At 44.2% G+C, this 22,552-nt stretch overlaps 1 pseudogene; it reads right to left on the bottom strand.

The window, feature by feature from the left end:
* Nucleotides 1-13,427: 13,427 nt before the first annotated feature.
* LOC123453643 lies at nucleotides 13,428-15,703 on the bottom strand (annotated as a pseudogene).
* Nucleotides 15,704-22,552: the final 6,849 nt, after the last annotated feature.

The raw sequence follows: 22,552 nt of genomic DNA, 5'->3' as shown, positions 1-22,552 counted from the left end.
AGTTCAACTGAGGGGACCAAAGTCTAAGTATTGAAGAGACATGAAAAGGAAAATTCAAAATAAATGATTGGGGGTAAATGGGTTTATTGGATCAGTGATTAATGGTGGGAACCCCCATTTTGTGGTTGTTTTGTCTCTCACCATTAATAGAGTAATTGAAAGTAGGAGCTCAGGAAATCACAAGTGCTTGATCACACATAAATGGGGAAAATGTGAAAATAGTTAATCATGATAGGAGCCTGACAACATTACTTGAGGTAAATAATTATGGGATTGTTTGATGTAAAAAATATAGCAAAAAGTTTCTATTAAAGGGAAGAGAAAGTAAAGGAGGAGGGTACTTAATAGGTTGATATTGTATATATGTAAGTACAATGATTGAGATGGGGAGGTAATATGATGGAGAATGGAATTTCAAAGAGGAAAGTGTCAGGGGGGAGGGAGGGAATTCCCATGGGATATTTTTCTTATAATCATTGAAAATGTTAATAAAAATTTAAAAATAAAAAAAGAAAGTTTCTATGAATTCTGTGGAACTGTACCTTTCTTGAATTTTGCTCTTACATGACATAATCAGAAAATAAAAGACTGAGGCAAAGAGCTGTGGCAGCAGAGAAGCAGGGAATAGCAGAGAGAAAGAGAAAAAAAGAGAAAAAGAAAAAAGAAAACAAAAAGAGAAACAGAGAAGCAAAGAGAGAAAGAGATGGAGAAACTCAGCTGCCTTCAGCATTAGCCTGTCAGCTTGCACCAGAACTTGACTTTGAATTGTTATTGCGATCCTCCCTTTCACACCTCTCTTCAGGGACCCTCCTTCAAACCAGGGCTGGACCCCAGCAGAAAGTGGAGTGTTTAGCACAGAGACATCTCTATTACACCCTCCAAGTCTCAGGATCCATTGTGGAAGAGGTGACAGAAAGAATGTAAGAGCCAAAGGAAGAGTAGGACTGCTTACAATGTAATCTTCCAGATACAAAATGACCTTGATATTCTTGACCTCACAGTGCCTGACACTACCTACAAAAGATCTGAATAATGGGAGGAAAATATAATAATATCAATGTAGAACAGAGACTAATTGGAAAGAAGAAAGGATTCAATGACCGGTGGATTTGAAAAGGGGAGAAAGGGGGTGGGAGTGGGAGTGGGAATTGTCATGGCTTCAGTACCAGGTATGCATTCCCTTCTGTGTAGTGGGCCTCCAGTCCAATTAGAGAGTAGTTGGTTTCCCCCATAACAGACATGGCACTATTACAACAGTTGCCACATTTGACCTGGCTTGCTAATCTTAAGGCTTGCAGGGTCCTCTGCTGTTTAACATCATGACTTCTCTCTCCTAAAACGCTACATGAAGTATAGCTCTTTCCAGCTTTCTGACAGTCAACATGTAAGAGGTTTACAGCTAAGCTCCAGCTTGATTTCTCAGTAAGAAATGCCTAATGAGGACCCATTCATTTCATTTTCTAGTCTCTTATTAATGGCCTTCCTTCTGCACCTTTTTTTTTCCCCCAGTACCACAAAAGTAGTGAAAGAAGTATCTCATTGCAGAAGAAAATCTTAAGATGGTTCTTTCTAATCCTTACCCACAAAGGTGAGCAATGTTTAGGACAGGAGGCATAGTGGCGCACTCCTCTAAGGGTTTAGATCCATCTCAAGGGTTAGGGTTATGAATTACAATATTGCGGAGAAAGGCTTGGTGAATCTATGTTTCATTTCCATCACATCCTTCCAGTTACCAGGAGTCCTTAGTCCAAAGAGGACCCTTCCTGAAGTTTATTTGTCTCATGCATTTTAATTCTAGGCCTGGCTCTCATGTTCCTCTTTCAGATTTCTGACTTCATAAAAATATTTACTCTCTGGACATATATCTGATTTCAGTAGTACCTGAGACCTCAAAGTGCTGGGCTTATGCAGGGTACTGCATTCCACAGCCAAGGGCCAAGGCAGGTTTCCAGAGAGTTCCATAAGGTATATTTTTAGCACTTCCTGCCAGCACCATAAATGACTTTTCTACCATTCTACACACCATAATGATGTCTTCCCCTTTATTTTAGATTTAAAGAAAGATTCTTTTGCAATGAAGATTCAACAGAGAGGTCCAGAGATGGATTTCAGAGAAAATATTCCTTAAGAATGCTTTCTACCTTTAGCAGGTGAGGGCAGTTACCCTTATTTCTAAGCCCCAAAATTGCAGTTATTCGTGTGTCAAGTTCTGAGTTTGAGAGAAAGGAACTGAGATATGATTTTCTTTGGGCCTATAAGAACTTTTATTTTAATGATAGTATAGACTGGCAGGATCTGAAGGCACAGAAAGAGGGGGGTGCAGGTTTGGCCAAGAAGTTTTGAAACTGTGCATAAGAGAGTAGGAGCTATAGAAAGAGGAAAGGGAAACTTCCCTGCATGATGTGACGGGAGAATTTTCTAGAAGCTCATGAATGGAGAGGAGCAGTAAACCATGACAGATCCTGTCTCAAGACAAGGAAAGGACCAACCCAAAGCATTTCCCTCTAACTTCTACATGAGTTCTGTGGCACATGTACACTTACACACACACACACACACACACACACTCACAAATACATATGAGAGAGAGAAGAAAAGAAAGAGGCATATTGTTGAAAAATGTAGAACTTACTAATTTATCCTGAAGTTGACAGTTAAGTAATATTAAGTATATTCATATTGCTGTACAACAGATCTCAAAGAATGTTTATTTCCTCTTATAAAATGGAAACTCTTGGGCTGGAGAGATGGCGTAGCGGTTAAGCGCTTGCCTGTGAAGCCTAAGGACCCCGGTTCGAGGCTCGGTTCCCCAGGTCCCACGTTAGCCAGATGCACAAGGGGGCGTACGCGTCTGGAGTTCGTTTGCAGAGGCTGGAAGCCCTGGTGCGCCCATTCTCTCTCTCTCCCTCTACCTGTCTTTCTCTCTGTGTCTGTTGCTCTCAAATAAATAAATAAATAATTTAAAAAAAAATGGAAACTCTTCATCCATTACACATCTATTTTCCTGCCTCTGTAGCTCCTAGAAACCACTATTATGTTTTTACTTAATTTTAAAAAATATTCCTATGTTTAATTATTTTTTGGGAGAAAGAGAGAGAGTCAGAAAGAGAGAAAGAGAAGAAGAAAGAGTAAGAACAGGGGCATACTAGGGCTTCCAGCCACTGCAAACAAACTCCAGATGCATGTGTCATTATGTGTATCTGGTTTATATAGGTTCTGCGGAATTGAACTTGGGTCCTTAGGCTTTGTAGACAAGCACCTTAACTACTAAACCATCTCTCAAGCTCCACTTTAATTTTAACTAGAAAAATGAGAGAGTATATTTTCATGTTAAATACTTCATTACATCTAAAACATCTCATCAGGTTAGGGTATGGCTTGGAAGAGTACTTGCCTAGCATGGACAGAGCCCTGGGCTTTATCTCCAACACTACATGAAATCCAGTGTCATAGCATACACATGTAATCCTAGTACTGGGAAGGTAAAGGCAGGAGGATTAGAAGTTCAAGGTTTTCCTTGGCACTACAACTTTCCTCCCACCCATCTCATCAATATTTTATTTATTTATTCATTCATTCATTTGAGAGAGAAAAGGAGACAAATAGAAAGAGAATGGGGGCACCAGGGCCTCTAGCCACTACAAACAAACTCCAGATGCATGCATCACCCAGTGCATCTGCCTTACATGGGTATGAGGGAATAGAACCTGGGACCTTAGGCTTTGCAGGGAAGCTTCTTAATTGCTAAGCTATCTCTCCAGCCAATATTGTATTTTTAATTGCACATTGAAATGATATTTTGTGTTTTGTTTTGTTTTGTTTTTTGTTGTTTGGTTTTTGTTTTTGTTTTTCGAGGTAGGGTCTCACTCTGGCTCAGGCTGACCTGGAATTCACTACGTAGTCTCAGGGTGGCCTCGAACTCACGGCGATCCTCCTACCTCTGCCTCCTGAGTGCTGGGATTAAAGGCGTGAACCACCACGCCCGGCTTGAAATGATATTTTGAATATCGTAGGTTAAATAAAATGCAATATTAAAAAATAATTCCTTGCCAGGCATGGTGGCACATGCCTTTAACCCCAGCACTTGGGAGAGGCCACTCAGACTACACAGTGAATTCTAAGTCAGCTTGAGCTAGAGTGAGACCCTATCTTGAAAAACCAAATAATAAAATAAAAATAATTCCTACATACATCCAAGCAGGCAGCATGCTAGGATTCAGTCATATGTTGGTTATAAATTACCTGGCAAACAGAAGGCACTTTACAGGTACTGATTTTCTGTTTCTCTTATTTCTAGTTTTATTGATTTCCCTTGACAGTTCTGACTTTTCCCTTCTTTGAACTTCCACAAATTCTATGAACCTTTGGAGCATTAATGAGAATTAGTTGCCACTTTCCACTGCAGAAACTACAGTTTTTTTTTCTTTTGTTTTTTTGTTCTTTTGTGTTTTTTTTTAGCTCAGAGGATGGCTGTACAAATCAGATTATTCCCAGTGGAAGTATTACCAGGACATGGAATCACCTGTTCCTTACAGGTCCAGCAGAGTGCAACACATGTGCCACACTTATTCTTTCCACCTACTAACATTTGCACTAATTTTAGTTCTCTGCAGTGTCTACACTTTCTAGGTTGATTGAATTCAATCAATTTGATCTTATTATTTCTCACTATTTCTTCTCTGACACCCTGCTAACTATCCAATCAGTTCCCTTTATCCTTAAGATTGAATTAGAGTTTGATTCTTTTTTTAAAAAAATATTTTATTTATTAGAGACACACAGAAAGTAAGAATAGGCATGCCAGGGCCTCCAGCCACTGCAAACGAACTCCAAACACATGCATCACCTTATGCATCTGGCTTACATGGGACCTGGATAATTGAACCTGGGTCCTTAGGATTCGCAAGCATGTGCCTTAACTGCTAAGCCATCTCTCCAGCCCTAGAGTTTGCTTCTTTTGTTTGTAACTTCTCCTAATATTAACTTCTCCATAAATGTTTGTTCATCCCATATAGGGCACAAAGGCCAAAATAAAATCCCACCGAAGTCCAACTTGATGAGCCAATGAGTTTATTGGGCTTACTTACAGAGCATGAGTTAGGAGTTACTTACAGGAGTATGGGTGACCCATGACAGCTGCATCACCATAAAGTCCCACCCCATAATGAATGACAATTTCATGGAAGCTGCATAGAGTCCCACTTTCAGTTAACCTTCCACTTCTATATACTCTAGAGATGGAGCCACAGAAAAGAGATCTCTCAGAAAAACAAAACTGTCTTTGAGCTGCCCTTCAAGGTAGAATGGAAATGGAGAATAACACATCTCAGAGAGGCTCTTGTCTTTTTATTACAGAAAGTACATCTGTTTATTTTCAAAGATGTAGGTAAAAAGTTCAAGTAGCAGGTGACTAATTATAGAACTTAAAAAGACATATCTATCTACTGTCAAGGTTGTAGGTAAAGACTTTGGATAGTAGATAATTAGTTAGGAAGCTTGAAGACAATAAGTACATCTGGAGATTTCTTGTAAAAGCTAATCACCAAAGTAGTTTATACTTGAAAGAGAGTATGGACTTAAGAATTCTGCCTGGGGCTGGAGAGATGGCTTAGCGGTTAAGTGCTTGCCTGTGAAGCCTAAGGACCCCGGTTCGAGGCTCGGTTCCCCAGGTCCCACGTTAGCCAGATGCACAAGGGGGCACATGCATCTGGAGTTCGTTTGCAGAGGCTGGAAGCCCTGGCACGCCCATTCTCTCTCTCTTCCTCTATCTGTCTTTCTCTCTGTGTCTGTCGCTCTCAAATAAATAAATAAATAATTTTTAAAAAATTATTTAAAAAAAAAAGAAATATGTCGTCTGAATTTAAAAAAAAAAAAAAAAGAATTCTGCCTGTACTGCATGCAAAGGTGGCAGAGAAAAGTTACAGCCAATGTGTCAGCACTTTAAGTAGAATAGAAGAGCATGGAATATATAAAGACAGCATATGTAACATTAACAAAATGTATCTACTGTATTAGCACTGTGCCTGTAAAGCAGGTATGGAGTGGGTTAAAAGTTCAACTTTAGGGCTGGAAAGATGGCTTAGCACTTAAGGTGCTTGCCTACAAAGCCAAAGGACCCAAGTTTGATTCTCCAGGACCCACATAAGCCAGATGCACAAGGTGGTGCATGCATCTGAAACTCGTTTACAGTGGCTAGAAGCCCTGGAGTACCCATATTTACTCTTTCTATCTGCCTCTTTTTCTCTCTCCCTCAAATAAATACATAAAAATAAAAATAAAAAGTTCAACATTAAATGTCAGCCCTCTATTATCTCCTAAGTTCACATACAACTGGAAGAAGGCAAAAAGGAGCAGTGAGTGGGAACATAGGTGAAAATCATGTGACCTTCTCTTTTGCCATCTAATGAGTATCAGTAGCTATATTACCACTACCATAGACTTAGCTGCTTCTACATGTGCTATTCAATTAACTGCCAAGGCTACTAGGCCAAGGTAATTTCTACTTCAAGATGTGATGAAGTGAACTTGTTATATCTGGAATTAAAAGGCCATACTACCACAGCAGCCAACAACCCAGATCAGAATTGCACCAATGTTGCTCAACTATGCATTACATTTGTTTCTAGTATATTCTAGGCTCTGGAATAGAACTAAAAACTGAAGAGCAAAACTGGCAGACACAGCAACCAGCAACATAGCCATATGCACCAAAACAGAAGGGTACTGCCACTAAAATGAGTGCATATGGGCTGGAGAGATGGCTTAGTAGTTAAGGTTCTTACCTGCAAAGCCAAATGAACTAAATCCAATTCTCCAGGACCCATATAAGCCAGATGTACAAGGTTGCACATGTGTCTGGAGTTCATTTGCAGTGACTGGAGGCCTTGGTGGGCCCATTCTCTCTCTCTATCTCTCTCTCTCTCTCTCTCAAATAAATAAAAGTAATTAAAAAAATGAATGCATAGCCATTGTCTGCAATTGTGGGATATCATGATATCCTGGAATAACATATAATCTACTGATAGAACCAAAGAGCAAGATAGGCTTCTTTTGCAAGTAATTAGGGACGCAGGGCCAGATGGACATAGGTGCTGACCTGCCCTGGCAAGGCTAGAAGGCAACTCCAGGTTGATACAAGATGGTGATCAGGAACAGCTTTCTGATTCAACCTCCATGAATATTTTTGAGGGCTGTCTTTATTCCTGCCTATGGGCTCTTTCCAAATCTGTGCTCTCCTTCCTGACCCAAAAACCAGTGAAGGATCTCCATATATATTTGTACTTGGCCAATGAAGCTCATCCCAACTGGATGCCTAATTCACATCTCCAAGGTTGTAAGAAAACTTTGATCTAAGTAGCCATTGCATACTACCCTCTTGGGACCTCTTTCTGTTTCTACCTCCTTCTAAGGGACCTTAAAAGGAAGAAATCTTGTTTCTCTCTTGGGCTTGACTTTCTGCTTTCAGACCCCTACTGTGAAGTAACTTGCATTATTAGAGGTTTCTACCTAAAAGGATGATTTGTTTTCTTTTCTCTGTTGAATATCCTCTCCTTTCACTCCCCTCAATAAGTAAATAAATTAATTAATAACCAGGAGTGGAGATGCATCCACTCAGCACTCAGGAGGCAGAGATAGGAGGATTTCCATGAACTTAAGGCCAGCCTGGGACTACAGAGTGAGTTATAGGTCAGCCTGGGCTAGAGTGAAACCCTACCTTGAAAACAAACAAATAAAGCTTAACAATTAATTTACATGGCTTAAAGGAATTTGTAAATATGATTAAGTTGAAGATTACAAGGTTATCCTGGTTTATTTGAGTGAGACCAACTAATAAATCACAAGGTTCCTTAACAGTGGCTACCCTTTCCCAGCGGATGAAAGAGATGGGTGCTGGATGTCTCAGCAGTCCCAATTTGGCACTGAAGGCCTGGAGCTGTCCTGGAGAGCCTCTGCTCTTCAGTCCATGCTGGTCTTTGGTCCACAATGAAATGCAGCAAAATAGCAAGCAGCAAGCAGCACTGGCAGCCAGGTGGGAGGGGAGGAGAATGCCCTTCTTTCCAGAGCTTCTTTTGATAAAGCCTCCTCTCCAAGAGGGGCTGACTGTAAGACCCCCAAAATGAGGACCCCATGTTCTGCCCAGATATGGCGACACACCAAATCACTCACAAGAAGCGATCTTGATGCAAACTGCAAGAGGATTTTATTCCAAGCGCCCTGGGGCCCACAGTCGTACACCGCACAGGGGTAGAGGACGGCAGAGCCCCGAATGCAGGAATGGGACAGTTTTTATAGGGTTTCTAACAAAGCCTGTGCATTAGACCAATCATTTTTTTAATATCAGGAGCCCGTGGGGTGTGAGCCAGTCAGTTTGTGCCACCCCATAGTTTCTAAGCCAATTAGTTTAATTTGTTCAAGCCCCTCGTGGACCAATCATTCTCTTATGACCTTGGTGGTCAGCATTTGCGCAGGTCCTTGGGTGGAAGTAGCAGAGTGTGGTACCAGTCTCCTATGACCTTGAAGGTCAGCATTTGCGCAGGTCCTTAGGTGGGGGTAGCAGAGTGTGGTATCAGCCTCCTATGACCTTGGTGGTCTGAGGCAGGCTGCTACAGCTTATGGTGTGAACTACTAAGGCTTACAGTGTGGGCTATTAAGGCTTATGGTGCAGGCTATTTACAGAAACCAAATAAGTGGTTCACTTCATTACTTATTTCCCATCCTTGAGGGCTATCTCATGCCCTTTTTACCTAGTTTTATATTAGGAGCGGGCTCTGATATAATGAGAAGAGGGATTCTTTACTTGCTTTCAACAGAGAGTAAAGCCTGGAGTTTGAGGTATGCAGGGGCCCGCTTAAGCTCCCTTTGGAGCGTGATAGTGTAGGAAAAAACCCCCACAGGGGGTCCCCACGCTCTGCCCGGATAAGGCGACACCCCAAATCACTCACTCACGAGAAGCGGTCTTGATGCAAACTGCAAGAGGATTTTATTCCAAGCGCGCTGGGGCCCACAGTCGTACACCGCACAGGGGTAGAGGACTGCAGAGCCCTGAATGCAGAAACAGGACAGTTTTTATAGGGTTTCTAACAAAGCCTGTGCCTTAGACCAATCATTTTCTAATATTAGGAGCCCTGCAGGGTGTTAGCCAGTCAGTTGGTGCCACCCCATAGTTTCTAAGCCAATTAGTTTATGACCTTGGTGGTCAGCGTTTGCGCAGGTCCTTGGGTGGGAGTAGCAGAGTGTGGTATCAGTCTCCTGTGACCTTGGAGGTCAGCACTTGTGCAATTCCTTAGGTGGGGGTAACAGAGTATGGTATCAGCCTCCTATGACCTTGGTGGTCTGAGGCAGTCTGCTACAGCCTATGGTGCGAGTTACTAAGGCTTACAGTGTAGGCTACTAAGGCTTACAGTGTGGGCTATTAAGGCTTATGGTGCAGGCTATTTACAGAAACCAAATAAGTGGTTCACTTTATTACTCATTTCCCATCCTTGAGGGCTATCTCATGCCCTTTTACCTAGTTTTATATTAGGAGTGGGCTCTGATATAATGAGAAGAGGGATTCTTTACTTGCTTCTGACAGAGAGTAAAACCTGGAGTTTGAGGTATGCAGGTGGCCCGCTTAAGCTCCCTTTGGAGCGTGATAGTATTTCTGAGCTTCTGAATTCTTGGGCCTTTCATTTCCCACTTTTTCTCTTGTCAATAGTTCTAATCCTAGAACTTAGAAAGACTAGACATAATCTTCCTCTCTGCTGCCTTGAAGGCCCTTATATTGTTGTCTAAGTACCATGATCTGGACCGCACTCACTTGTTCTCTAACAAAAGTAAAAATCTTATTAAGTATGCAAGGCCCAACTGAAAGCATCAGGAGCAAAACCATTAGGGGTCCCATCAGGGTGGAAAGCAGAGTAGTTATCCAGGAGGACTTGTTAAACCATCCCTTAAACCATCCTTGGTTAGTTTCCCTCTCCCTTTGACGCTTTTTTAGTCTTTCCCTGAGCTTGCTCATGGAGTCTCTGATAGCTCCTGAGTGGTCTACATAAAAGTAATATTTTTTTTAAGGCTGCACATAATCCGTCTTCTTTTAGGAACAGTAAGTCTAATCCCCTCCAGTTTTGTAAGACCACTTCAGATAAGGAGGTCAGGGACTCCTCTAGATTACTAACAGATTTCTCTAAAGCTTGGAGATCCTCATTTATGACAGCATGTAGTTCATCAAGCCCTCTTTCTAATTGTTGTGGTCCCGTGACCAGGGCTGTGGTCCCCGTCCCCACACCGGCGGCTATCCCTAAGCCAAGTATGACTGCTAGGGTAAGGGTTACAGGCTCCCTTTTGGATCGGGTGGGATGGTAGTCATATTCATCAATGACTACTTCCTCAGGATGGTAGTAAACCCGGGGGACAAGCTGGACCATAATACAGAAATTTTTGGATGGGTTAAAAACTGAAGTAGAAACACAGGGAGTCAGCCCAGTATCATATGCCCACCACCTGTTATACCCTGGCACTAAATATTGGTTGTCTGAAGTCTGTCTATAGGTCAGAGTAACATTACAAAGGTGTTGGTGGGATGGGGGGCCTTTTTTTTTATATATGTCCCCCTTCCTGAGACCTCAGGGATAGTCAACTTGTTTTTGGTCCCCCATGAACACCGGCTATCATGTTCTTTAGTTATATTAAACACTCCCATAGTCGCCATCCCCTCATAGTAGGGTGGTCCTGAGGATAAACAAAGCCAGCAAGTAGAGGTAATGTTGGGGTTGGTGGCGTTTATGGCGAGGAAGGCCCCTTGGATTAGGCTAAAGAGCCTCTGTCCTGTCCCATGTGGGGCTTCTGAGAGTGGGCTAGTCAAAGGGGTTCTAGCAGTTATTATGTGATGGGTCTTAGTTGCCACTGTGGGTGGGAGCTTGGGTAATGTCATTTTAGGGGGTCCCTGTTTTACTAGAACTTTATTAGGTCTTACTGGTCTTGGGGTGGGAGGCTTTATCTTAAGTTGTATAGTAAAAGGTTAGGCCCGTATCCCATCCTGTCATATAAAACCTGAGTCCCCAAGTTTTTTCTTTTATCCAGTCTCTGGACTCTCGACCTTGGGGGGTGAAAGAGATGCTGAGAGGAACTGCTTTTTTTCCCATATAATCCTTCCTGCACAGTAATCAGGTCCCAGGAGGAAGCTGGGTGCCAGTAGGTATTACCTGTAGTTTCACAACCCCAGTGTTTACAGTAGAACTCTTTTGTCCCTCCATAACTTCGTTTAGAAGTTCGGGGGCAGACATAAAATGGGGTATGCTGCATCTTACGTTGGGTTGGCCCAGAGCTGCACCCCGGGTTGTCTGCCATATATTGACCTTGGGAGATGACCCCTTGTGTGAGTGCCTGCTTTGCCACATGAGAGTGGACTTCTCTAGAGACCTTCTTTGGGGTGAGCTCTGGGATATCCCAAAATTTTATCCCGGCTACCAGGGCACACATGTCTGGGGTCAGGACAGGCCATCAAGTCCAGGGGGGCGCTTCCCTAGTTGTAGTCTATATTATATCCCCCATTTGAGAAAGCACTTGTCAAGTCAACTTTTGGGGGGCATGGGGATTGGAGGCATCACCTAGCTGGAGAAGGAGAAGCCACACGGCGAAGCCTGAGTTTAAGGGGATTGTCTGTCCTCTCGGCTTGCCATTCGGGGCCCGGTGGCGGAGCAGGCTTGACGTGAGATGCATGGATCCAGGCGGGTATTTCTTCAACTTTTACGGCCGTTGGAGTAGTCAGTAGGACGAGGTAGGGGCCCTTCCACCGAGTCTCAAGGTTTCCTGCGCGGTGACGTCTGACAAAGACCGAATCTCCCACCTGGAAGCGATGTGGGACCTGTAAGTCTCCTTCTCCTGAGTAAGCCTCCCGGAGTCGCTTCCACGCTCGTTGTCTCACCCACTCGAGCGCCTTGAGCCTAGAGAACAGAGGCTGGGAAAGTGGCACATCAATACTATGTATAGAGGTTATTTCTGCCAGTGGAGGAGGCCCCCCATATAGCAATTCATAGGGGGTCAGTCCAAATTGTCCAGGTGTGTTTCTAACCCTAAAGAGCACAAAGGGTAGGAGAGCTATCCAATCATTAGCGCCAGTCTCTGTGGTCAATTTGGTGAGGGTCTCTTTAATGGTTCTATTTATCCTTTCTACCTGTCCTGAGCTTTGGGGTCTGTATGCACAATGTAATTTCTAATCAATCCCCAATACTTTGGCCAGTCCCTGACTTACCTGGGCAACAAAGGCTGGACCGTTGTCTGATCCTATTACCTTGGGTATCCCAAATCTTGGGAAAATTTTTTCCAGTATTTTCTTAGCCATCACAGTTGAGGTTTTTTTTCTTGGTAGGATAAGCCTCTACCCATCCTGAAAAAGTGTCTACAAAAACTAGTAAATACTTATTACCATACTTAGTCGGTTTTACCTTGGTGAAGTCCACTTCCCAGTGAGCACCTGGGCTGTCTCCCCTTAGCCTCTTCCCAGGAGGCATTCTTGAGGGATTAGTATTGACCATCTGGCAAGGTACACAATGCTTGACTACTAAGCCAGCTATCTCTGGCAACCTCAGAATATGGTAAGGAGACGTCTGTAGCAGTTTTTGTAGATGTTTGGCTCCCAGATGGGTTAGGTGGTGTATTTGTTGAACGTACTGTAGTCCCTTTGCTTGAGGTAGAATCTCTTTTCCCTCTGAGGTAAAACAGGCCCCCTTTGGAGTTTCAGAGAACTGGCCCAACTTTCTGACTTCTTGCCAGTCACTTGGGGTATATCGTTGCTCACTTTTTTGGTTCTTTGGTTTCTCAATTATGGGCAGAAGGTTGACCCCCTGGGCAGCCTGCTTGGCTGCTTGGTCAGCCATCTGGTTTTCTTTTGAGATAAAATCTTTGACTTTTTGGTGGCCAGGGCAATGCATAATGGCCAGTCTTTTGGGTAGATGTAGGGCTTCTAGCAAACTTAGAATTTTTTCTTTGTTTTTAATTTCTTTCCCTGCTGAGGTTAGTAGCCCTCTCTGTTTGTAGATGGCCCCGTGTATGTGTGCAGTAGCAAAAGCATACCTGCTGTCCGTGTAGATGTTTATAGACTTTCCTTCAGCTAGTCGTAAGGCCTGTGTGAGGGCCATGAGCTCAGCTTTTTGTGCTGAAGTTCCTTCTGGCAGACTGCTGGCCCAGACTGTTTGTGTGTTCCGTCTACTATCGCCGCCCCAGCCATCCTCTTACCTTCTACAATGTAACTTCTTCCATCTGTGAACCAGGTTAATGTTCCTCTGGTCAGTGGGACATCTGTAAGATTCTTTCGGATCCCAGTTTCCTCAATCAGCAGTTGATGACAGTCATGAGTCACTGTCTCATCAGTTTCTTCAGGCAGAAGGGTAGCGGGGTTGAGGATGGCAGGAGAGGTAAACGTTATCCTGTCGGTGAGGAGCAGGCTCTACCGGGGATGAGTATAATCGATACTCATCATCTAGCTGGAGGGTCAACACGGTGATGGGTTGACCTCCAGCAGACACTTCTGGTTTTTCTGATTTGAAAGAAATTTGAACACCCATCTTGGTTAATAAGTCCCTTCCAAGGAGGGGCGCTGGACATTCAGGAATGACTAAGAATGAGTGGGTTACCCGTCCCACTCCCAGGTCAACGGTTCTTCGGGTAGTCCATGAATATTGCCGTTGTCCAGTAGCACCCAGAACCCAGGATTTTTTATCTTTTAGCCCTCCCATTGGTTCCAAAAGCACTGAATGTTCAGCGCCAGTGTCCACGAGAAATCTGACTGGCTTCCCCTCCACCTTTAGAGTTACCCTGGGCTCGGGGAGGGGCTCCGAGCCCTGTCCTCCCTAGATTTCATCTTCTCCAAGGGTTAGGACCCTAGGTCTTTTGCTGTTCTTCTTAGGGCAGTCTCTTGCCCAGTGTCCTTTCTCCTTGCAATAGGCACATCGATCTCTATCAAGTTGGGTCCTGTTGCCCAGGTTCCCTATCTGCCTAGGGCCTGTTCTAAACTTGTGAAAATTTCTCTTCCTTTTCCCTTTTTCTCTACCATTGTGGCCAGGATCCTGGTCAGATTTTTCTCTTGTCGTCTATTGCGCCTATCCTTTCTTTTTTCTCTTTCTCATGTCTCTCTTTACGTTCTTCTCTCTCTCTTTCTCTCCTTTGCTCCTTTTTCTCTTCTGTCTCCCTTTTGTAATATACCTTTTCTGCCTCTTTTACTAAATCACGTAGCTCAACTTCCTGTAATCCCTCCAATCTCTGAAGTTTCCTTCTGATATCAGGAGCTGACTGTCCTATGAAAGCTAATGTTACTGAGCCTTTTTGAATCTCAGAGGTGGGGTCAAAGGGTGTGAACCTCCTAAATGCTTTCATGAGCCTCTCAAGAAACATTGAGGGAGACTCCGTTGGCCCCTGCATCACCTCTCTTACCTTGGCCAAATTGGTGGGCCTTCTGGAGGCACCTCGGAGACCCGCCACCAGAGCCTGGCGATAGATTTTTAAGCTCTCCCTACCTTCAGCCGTATTGTGGTCCCAAACAGGGCGAGTCAGAGGGAACCCCATGTCTATCTCATGCTGCAGCTGCGTGGGCCACCCGTTGGCCCCAGGGACATTTTTTTGGCCTCTATTAAAATTCTCTCTCGTTCCTCGGTTGTGAAGAGAGTCTGCAACAGCTGTTGGCAATCATCCCAGGTGGGCTGATGAGAAAACATAAGAGATTCTATCAGCCTCGTGAAGCGTTGGGGTTCCTCTGAAAAAAGGGGGATGGTTAGCTTTCCAGTTATAAAGATCTGCAGAGGAAAAAGGCCAATATTGGAGGGGTTGTAGTTGGCCCCCCAGCATGGGAGGATCTGCCTCGTGTAGCGGCAGTGTTACAATTCCATTTGCTCCCTCTGGGGTAGCATCTCTCTGGCTCTGCGTCCTTGCAGTTGGCCCTCCCATTTCTAGGAGCTCAGGAGGGGCAGGCTGAGTCTCCGGCTAAGCCCGGACAAGCTTGGGGGGGGAGGCTCTGGGAGGAAGGGGGGCAGAGGCTTGGGAAGGGTGGAGGGCGGAGTTTCAGGAGGGGCAAGGGGCGGAGCAGTCACGCCGGAGCGTGGAGCTTCGGGAGGGGCGAGAGGCGGAGGCATGGGAGGGGCAAGAGGCGGAGGTGTGGGAAGGGTGGAGGGCGGAACTTCGGGAGGGGCGAGGGGCGGAGCAGTCACGCCAGAGTGTGGAGCTTCGGGAGGGGCGAGAAGCCCTCTCTCAGCTCCCGGGACTAGATAAGGGGTGGGGAGGGGCAGGCTGAGTCTCCGGCCAAGCTGGAGGAGGTTCCTCGATCTCAGGGTAGATGCGAGGGGGAGGAGAGGGTTTGTTTTTTTTTTTTTTTTTTCATTTTGCATTCTCAAGACTCAGGACTCTGGAGCTTGAGTTCCTGGGTTTATTCAGCCACGGCCTGACCCACGGCGGGGGGTTGTCCATCAAATCCTTCCAGGTGAGGATATAAGCCTCTTGGTTGGGACGGGAGCCTGGTCCACTCTGAAAAAAAAATATCTTTAACAGCCAGAATAGTCTCAGAATTAAAGGTTCCTTCTGGTGGCCATCCGACCTCATAAGTTGGCCACTCAGAGGCACAAAACATTTGCCAGGGTCTCCTTCTAACCTCAACTGACAAATTATGGGCCCTAGTTTTAACTTCAGTCCAGTGGTCAAGAGTCAAGCTAAGGGGCGTCGTCACCGTCTGTCCCATCTTAGAACTATAGACAAAGACACAAAGAACAACAACAACAACACACACAACTGAAACCAACAAATCCAGATACCAGCGACCCGTCCGCGTCTTCCACAAGCAGGCAAAAGAATCGGACGGCCGCGGAGGAGGAAGCCTCCGCTCTAATAACAGCACCCGGTCTTCTGACTGGGTATAAGAGACTGCCAGGCGTCCCTGGGTCTCCTCACCTCCCAGGGCGTCCCCCAGGGTGGCAGCCTGTGATCCTCCTAGCACGTCTGCTGATCACGGTCCTCTGGTCCTTTACGGCCCTAGAGGACGGCTGCAAATCAGACTGAGCCAAAAGCGCGCGTCCCAGAAACCAGAGGCTCAGAACACAAACACCGGCCGGCACAAAGCGCGCGTCCCAGAAACCAGATACTCAGAACACAAACACCGGCCGGCACACACTCACTCCAGAAGGGGCCCCCTTACCTCCAAGTCAGTTCTCGGGTGTGTGTGGGGGCCTTCACATCCCGGGCGAGCCCCCAATGTAGGAAAAAACCCCCACAGGGGGTCCCCACGCTCTGCCCGGATAAGGCGACACCCCAAATCACTCACTCACGAGAAGCGGTCTTGATGCAAACTGCAAGAGGATTTTATTCCAAGCGCGCTGGGGCCCACAGTCGTACACCGCACAGGGGTAGAGGACTGCAGAGCCCTGAATGCAGAAACAGGACAGTTTTTATAGGGTTTCTAACAAAGCCTGTGCCTTAGACCAATCATTTTCTAATATTAGGAGCCCTGCAGGGTGTTAGCCAGTCAGTTGGTGCCACCCCATAGTTTCTAAGCCAATTAGTTTATGACCTTGGTGGTCAGCGTTTGCGCAGGTCCTTGGGTGGGAGTAGCAGAGTGTGGTATCAGTCTCCTGTGACCTTGGAGGTCAGCACTTGTGCAATTCCTTAGGTGGGGGTAACAGAGTATGGTATCAGCCTCCTATGACCTTGGTGGTCTGAGGCAGTCTGCTACAGCCTATGGTGCGAGTTACTAAGGCTTACAGTGTAGGCTACTAAGGCTTACAGTGTGGGCTATTAAGGCTTATGGTGCAGGCTATTTACAGAAACCAAATAAGTGGTTCACTTTATTACTCATTTCCCATCCTTGAGGGCTATCTCATGCCCTTTTACCTAGTTTTATATTAGGAGTGGGCTCTGATACAATGAGAAGAGGGATTCTTTACTTGCTTCTGACAGAGAGTAAAACCTGGAGTTTGAGGTATGCAGGTGGCCCGCTTAAGCTCCCTTTGGAGCGTGATAGTATTTCTGAGCTTCTGAATTCTTGGGCCTTTCAATAGTATTTCTGGGTTTCTGAATTCTTGGGCCTTTCATGACCACCCTGGGGGAAGGGCTCTCCCTGGGGGAAGGATTCCTCGTTTAGTTAATCCTCCCTGGAAGCAACCTCAGAGACCCACTTATGAGGAATGTCTGTGGTTTCCTAAACAAATCAAGTTGACACAAACTTAACCATCAAAGTCACCCCTCATCAACCTTACACCAAACCCTATTTCCTTACATCATACTTAATTTCCAAATGAAGATAGTATGAGGTCATAAGTCCATCTAACATTTTATATAAGTATCCCTCGTACAACCAGAAATGCACAATCTCCTCCCACCCCCTTCCAGAGCAAGGTTCCATAAGAAACACTCAGTCTCTAATATAATAAGTTAAATATAAATTCAACAGTTGTCTAACTAATGATATGATCTTAATCAGTATTAATTACCTAATACAGAAATAGTGGAAGAACAAAATTATCTTAATATTGGTATAGGTATGTACAAACATTCTTAAGGTAAAACAGAAACACTCGTGGCAATTACAGTCCATGTTTTTTTGTAAGTAGTAATGAGGCTTTAGCTGGTATTTGTAGCTGCTTTCTTCTACTACCCATTCTGTGTTATCTCCACCATCAGCAAGCACCTCAGCATGCCTTGGTTCTTTACCTGGAGGAGTGACCCATAATACCTTCATTCCTGAAGGATCTGGGCCATTTATCACACTGCCTTGATTGAGTTGTTGCAGTTGTCCATTGACTTTGATAACAGGGCATGGTAATACCAAGAGATGCCCTAAAGGATCTCCTGCACCCCAGGCATACTCTTCCTTGCCTCCATTGTGAAGGAACAGTCCAATTGCCCTCTGGCAGTCTGGATCAATCACCCCTGCTACCACTGTAACTCCTGTTCACTCAAGGTCCTCAGGATCCCAAAGTGGCCAGGGGGAAGTCTTAGCTTCCAGTTAAATGGAATGTTCTTAGTGCCTCCTGGCAAAAGCAACCCCCCCCCCAACCAAGACCTCTAGATCACCAGAGCATAAGGTTGCAGGAACTAGAAGCAAAAAATTGGCTAATGGGTCACTTAGGGTGATAGTAAATCAGACCATTCCCATTTCTACCCCTTGATTCCTGGACCTGTGAATCCAGGCTATAGAAGAAACAGCACCATATATAGAACACTGATTCAGAGCATATACAGCCTGCTGGAGAACAATTCCCCAGCCCTCCAAGCTATTGCCACCTAGTTGGCACAGTAACTTTCTTTAAAAGGCCATTCCACCATTCTATCAAGCCAGCTGCTTCAGGGTGGTGGGGCACATGGTAAGACCAGTGAATTCCATGATCATGAGTCCCGTATCATACTTCCTTCCTGTGAAGTGAATTCCTTGGTCAGAAGCAATGCTGTGTGGAATACCATGATGGTAGATAAGGCATTCTATAAGCCCATGGAAGGTAGTTTTGGCAGAAGCCATACATGCAGGAAAAGCAAATGCATACCCAGAAAAAGTGTCTATTCCAGTAAGGACAAAATGCTGCCCTTTCCATGATGGAAGAGGTCCAATGTAGTCAACTGTTGGGCCCTGAAAGGCCCAGGCATGAGGCCTAGTGGAACTTCCTGAGCCTAGCTAAAGTTTGGCGACCTGACTCTGGCCAGCTAGGACTCAGCAAGACGCCTAATGGCTTCTGGCCTGCCACCTCTGCGTGGCAATTGAAATTACCATTTCAATAGTCACAGTTCACTATTGGCCCTTACCTCTGCCCCCATCCTAAAATCCCCACCTTCATCCCCAACATGATATAGGCAACTGCTCAGAGTAATAAAGCGAGTTGTTTCTGCATGGAAAAGACTCTCGACTCAGTGTGGTTTTTCTCCGGTGGCCAGGAGAGAGTCGTCCTATGCTCATCATCCCCTCAACCCTAGGGAGGAACCAGCAGGCCTGGTCCTTCCCTCGGCACTACCTGACCGGGAAGGAGCCCGGCATCTGGCGCCTAATATGCAGCTCTGGGACCCCGACAGACTAGTGCACCCCATGAGAGGCAGTCATTGAGGAGGTAATCAGTGTGTGCGGGTGAGCGTACCCTCATGAGCTATGAGGCAGTCTTCATATTTAGTACACGAAACTTTGCTTCTATAACCTGTACTTACTTGTCGATATCTCTTCATTCCTTTTCTCTTTCCCTTCACCTTTGGTTCGCCGGCGGCTTTTGTATTTCTAAAGTCTTATGTTTCTCTCTTTCTCTCTATGCTTGGGCCTGTGAAGGCAGGCCAGCCTTTTCTGCCATTATGGAACTTCCCCTGGATCTGTAAGCTTCAGTAAATATCCCTTCCTCCATAACTGTACCTGGTCTGGAATTTATCTCACAAACCTAAAGCTGTCTGATAAACTGAGATGAACCTGACCATGTGGATGTTGATCTTTTGGAAACTTTGCTTTTAAAAAAAATAGACATGGGCTTGATATTTACAACTAAAGGTGTCTTCTGGAGTGGCAAGCCAAATTTTATGGACTATTCAGATAAAAGTTTAAAAATACTAAGTACAGACAACATTAAACTTCAATGCTTAACTTATAAGCTTTTCACCCTGAGATGACAGAGTTAATTCCAGGTCAGCCTGGACCAGAGTGAGACCCTACCTCGAAAAACCAAAAAAAAACAAAACAAAACTTATAAGCTTTCTAAGAGGAAAGAAAGACTACAGGGAACTTCATTGGAACTGGGCTACTGGCATAAGGGCTGGCTGTGTCCTGTTGCCCAGACCCAGAGACTTTAATCAAGGTTAAATTTGTAATAGCCCAATATGCTTAGCTAGGGATATTAGATTTAAAAATTTAAGATTTGTTTTTTCTTTGTATTGGTTTTTTGAGGTAGGATTTCACTCTAGCCCAGGCTGACCTGAAATTCCCAATGAAGCCTTAGGGTGGCCTAAAAGTCATGGCAATCCTCCTACCTCCACCTCCCAAGTGCTGGTATTAAAGGCGTACACCACCACGCCCGGCTGGGACTTAAGATTTTAAGCTAAAAAAACCTCAAACAAGTTAAAATTACAAGCACTGAGACAAATTTTAGGTTATGATGGTTCAATTTACATTGTTTTAGTCTTTCCTTACTATGCCTTATACCAGTTAAAAAATGTTTACTCTGTGCCTTTATATATTAGAAGTGTTTAACTTGTTTAATTTTACAAATCTCAATATCTTAAATTGGTCTGTGGGGACCTTTAAAATTAAATTTAGTACAATTTCTAATATATGATAGTTATAAATATATTGGGAGCCAGGGGAAAAATTTGGTAATTTAAATAGATGGCCTCCCTCCTGGCAGCTTGTGCCTGACTCCTCCCCTACTGGGAAATGGCAGGCAATCCACCTCCTGAGAGACTGCCACGTGGCCCCCTTGGACTGACCCAAATGGGGACAGGGGAGACATCCACCATCTCGTGGTGACTGGGCTCACTGACCTTTTCTGGCACCTACTGGGCATTGACAGAAACCGGAAAAAAAAATCTAAACATACCATTAGTTATATGCTTCAATGTTTCGCCACTCTTGGGCTGCCTGATCAAATTAAAACAGATAATGGCCCCTACTTCATCAGCAAGGCCTTTGTAGATTTTCTCCAGACCTGGAAAAATCTCACATTCCACAGGCATCCTATATAACCCCCGGCAGGCTATTATTAAAAGATATAATCATGGGCTTAGCGGTTAAGCGCTTACCTGTAAAGCCTAAGGACCCAGGTTCGAGGCTCGACTCCCCAGGACCCACATTAGCCAAATACACAAGGGGGCACATGCGTCTGGAATTCGTTTGCAGTGGCTAAAGGCCCTGACATGCCCATTCTCTCTTCCTCTATCTGCCTCTTTCTCTGTAGCTCTCAAATAAATAAATAAAAATATTTTTTAAAAAAGAATATATTCAAACTCTCAAGTCTCAATTACAAAAACAAAAGGGGGAATCCTTACCCCCACACGACCAACTAAAAAGGGCCTTATTTACCCTAAATATTTTAATTTTTTCTAGCAATTTATAATGTGTGATGGTTATAAATCTATTAGACTCCAAAGGCAAAGTATGGTAACTTAAATAAATGGACCCCAATATATTCAATTGTTTATCTTAAGGTGTTATGGTGGGTTTCAGATTTCAATCTAAAGATATACAAAGTGTGCCTAGCAGGAGTTTCTGAAGTGTTCTGTGGCTTTTGACTTTAATATTATACTTTTAATGTCTAACTATTCTTCATACTCACAGCTTTAAAGTAGTTCCTAAGAAAGTTCAAACTGTATCTCCTTTTAAGATCTTGGGCTTGACCCTTATCATAGATACATACCTAGATACCTGTTAGATGCTCTATGTACTAAAATTAAAAGTTAAAACTCGTTTGGAATGTCATGTAGATTTTCGATGGATTTGTGTTACCTCTAAAAAATATATATAATAACAACTAACAGCATTGGGAAAATACATTTAAGAGATATTTGGCACAATGATAGTATTTCCTTAGATCTAATTCAGTTATATTCAGAGATGTTGTCTTTACAAAATAATCAACTTATTTTTGATACAGCTAAAGCTGCTGATGACTTAATATCTGCTTTTAAGTCTGCCTTGCCTAGATGGAATTCTCTCACTTCTTAGAAAGCTTTGCTGCTACAGGTGTTTGTCTTTTACTCATTCTGTGTCTGCTGCCCATACTCGTTAAAAGCCTTTTAAGATCCTTTATGGCTATCCATATAGAAATACATGGGATACAGCTATGGACCCGACCCCGGCTTCCTGAGACATTATCTTAAAGCCCCTGCAGAGGCTGGTAGTCAAAGACGGGTAAGATTCTCTCGAGTTAGGTCAACCTAAGACAGGGCATGAATGATGGAATTCATGTACCAATGACGGGTAAGACCTGAATATCTTAGAGAACAACCTAAGACAGACAGTCTTTCTGCACCGAGGCCTGGAGGGGCCCGGCTCATAAAAAAATAATAAATAAAAAAGGGGGAATTGTCGGGAGCCATTTTGGCTGGACTTGTATCCATAGCTCTGGGCTTTCGGCAGCAACACTTTAGCAAAACTATAGCAAGGCTTTAGCAAAACTATAGCACTTACAGTAAGCAAGATTATGTATATTCAATGTCAAGAAGCCATTATGGCAGCAAGACATTAGCAACTAAATGTAAGCAAGATTATGTATATTCAGTGTTGAAAGCCATTTGGCTGGCCTTAATAGTCTTTTGTACTGAGAAGTAATTAAAATACAAAAACTCTGTAACAGAAAGGAGTTGTTTGTTTGTTTGTTTTTTTTGATAAAAACTTGTGTGAAGCTCATAAAATTTTTGTCCATGGGAAAACTTTATAAAAAGAAAAAGACCCATTTGGGTACCAGTGAGAGACCTAAAATATTTGTCCCAACAAGGGGACACTGACAATCACTTTTCTAGGGAGTGTCCCGCCCCTGAGGACTGTTCCTAAAATGGTCCTACACCCTGCTAAACTAAACTCCCTCCCTTGCGGAGGATTGCTGGCTGTGCCTCTGATCTGGGCCTCTCTGGCTGC

Source organism: Jaculus jaculus, chromosome 12, assembly GCF_020740685.1.
Source record: "Jaculus jaculus isolate mJacJac1 chromosome 12, mJacJac1.mat.Y.cur, whole genome shotgun sequence".
Classification (NCBI taxonomy): Eukaryota; Metazoa; Chordata; class Mammalia; order Rodentia; family Dipodidae; genus Jaculus; species Jaculus jaculus.
Note: the sequence above shows the minus strand (reverse complement) of the source record. Positions and strands in the feature narration are given on the sequence as shown.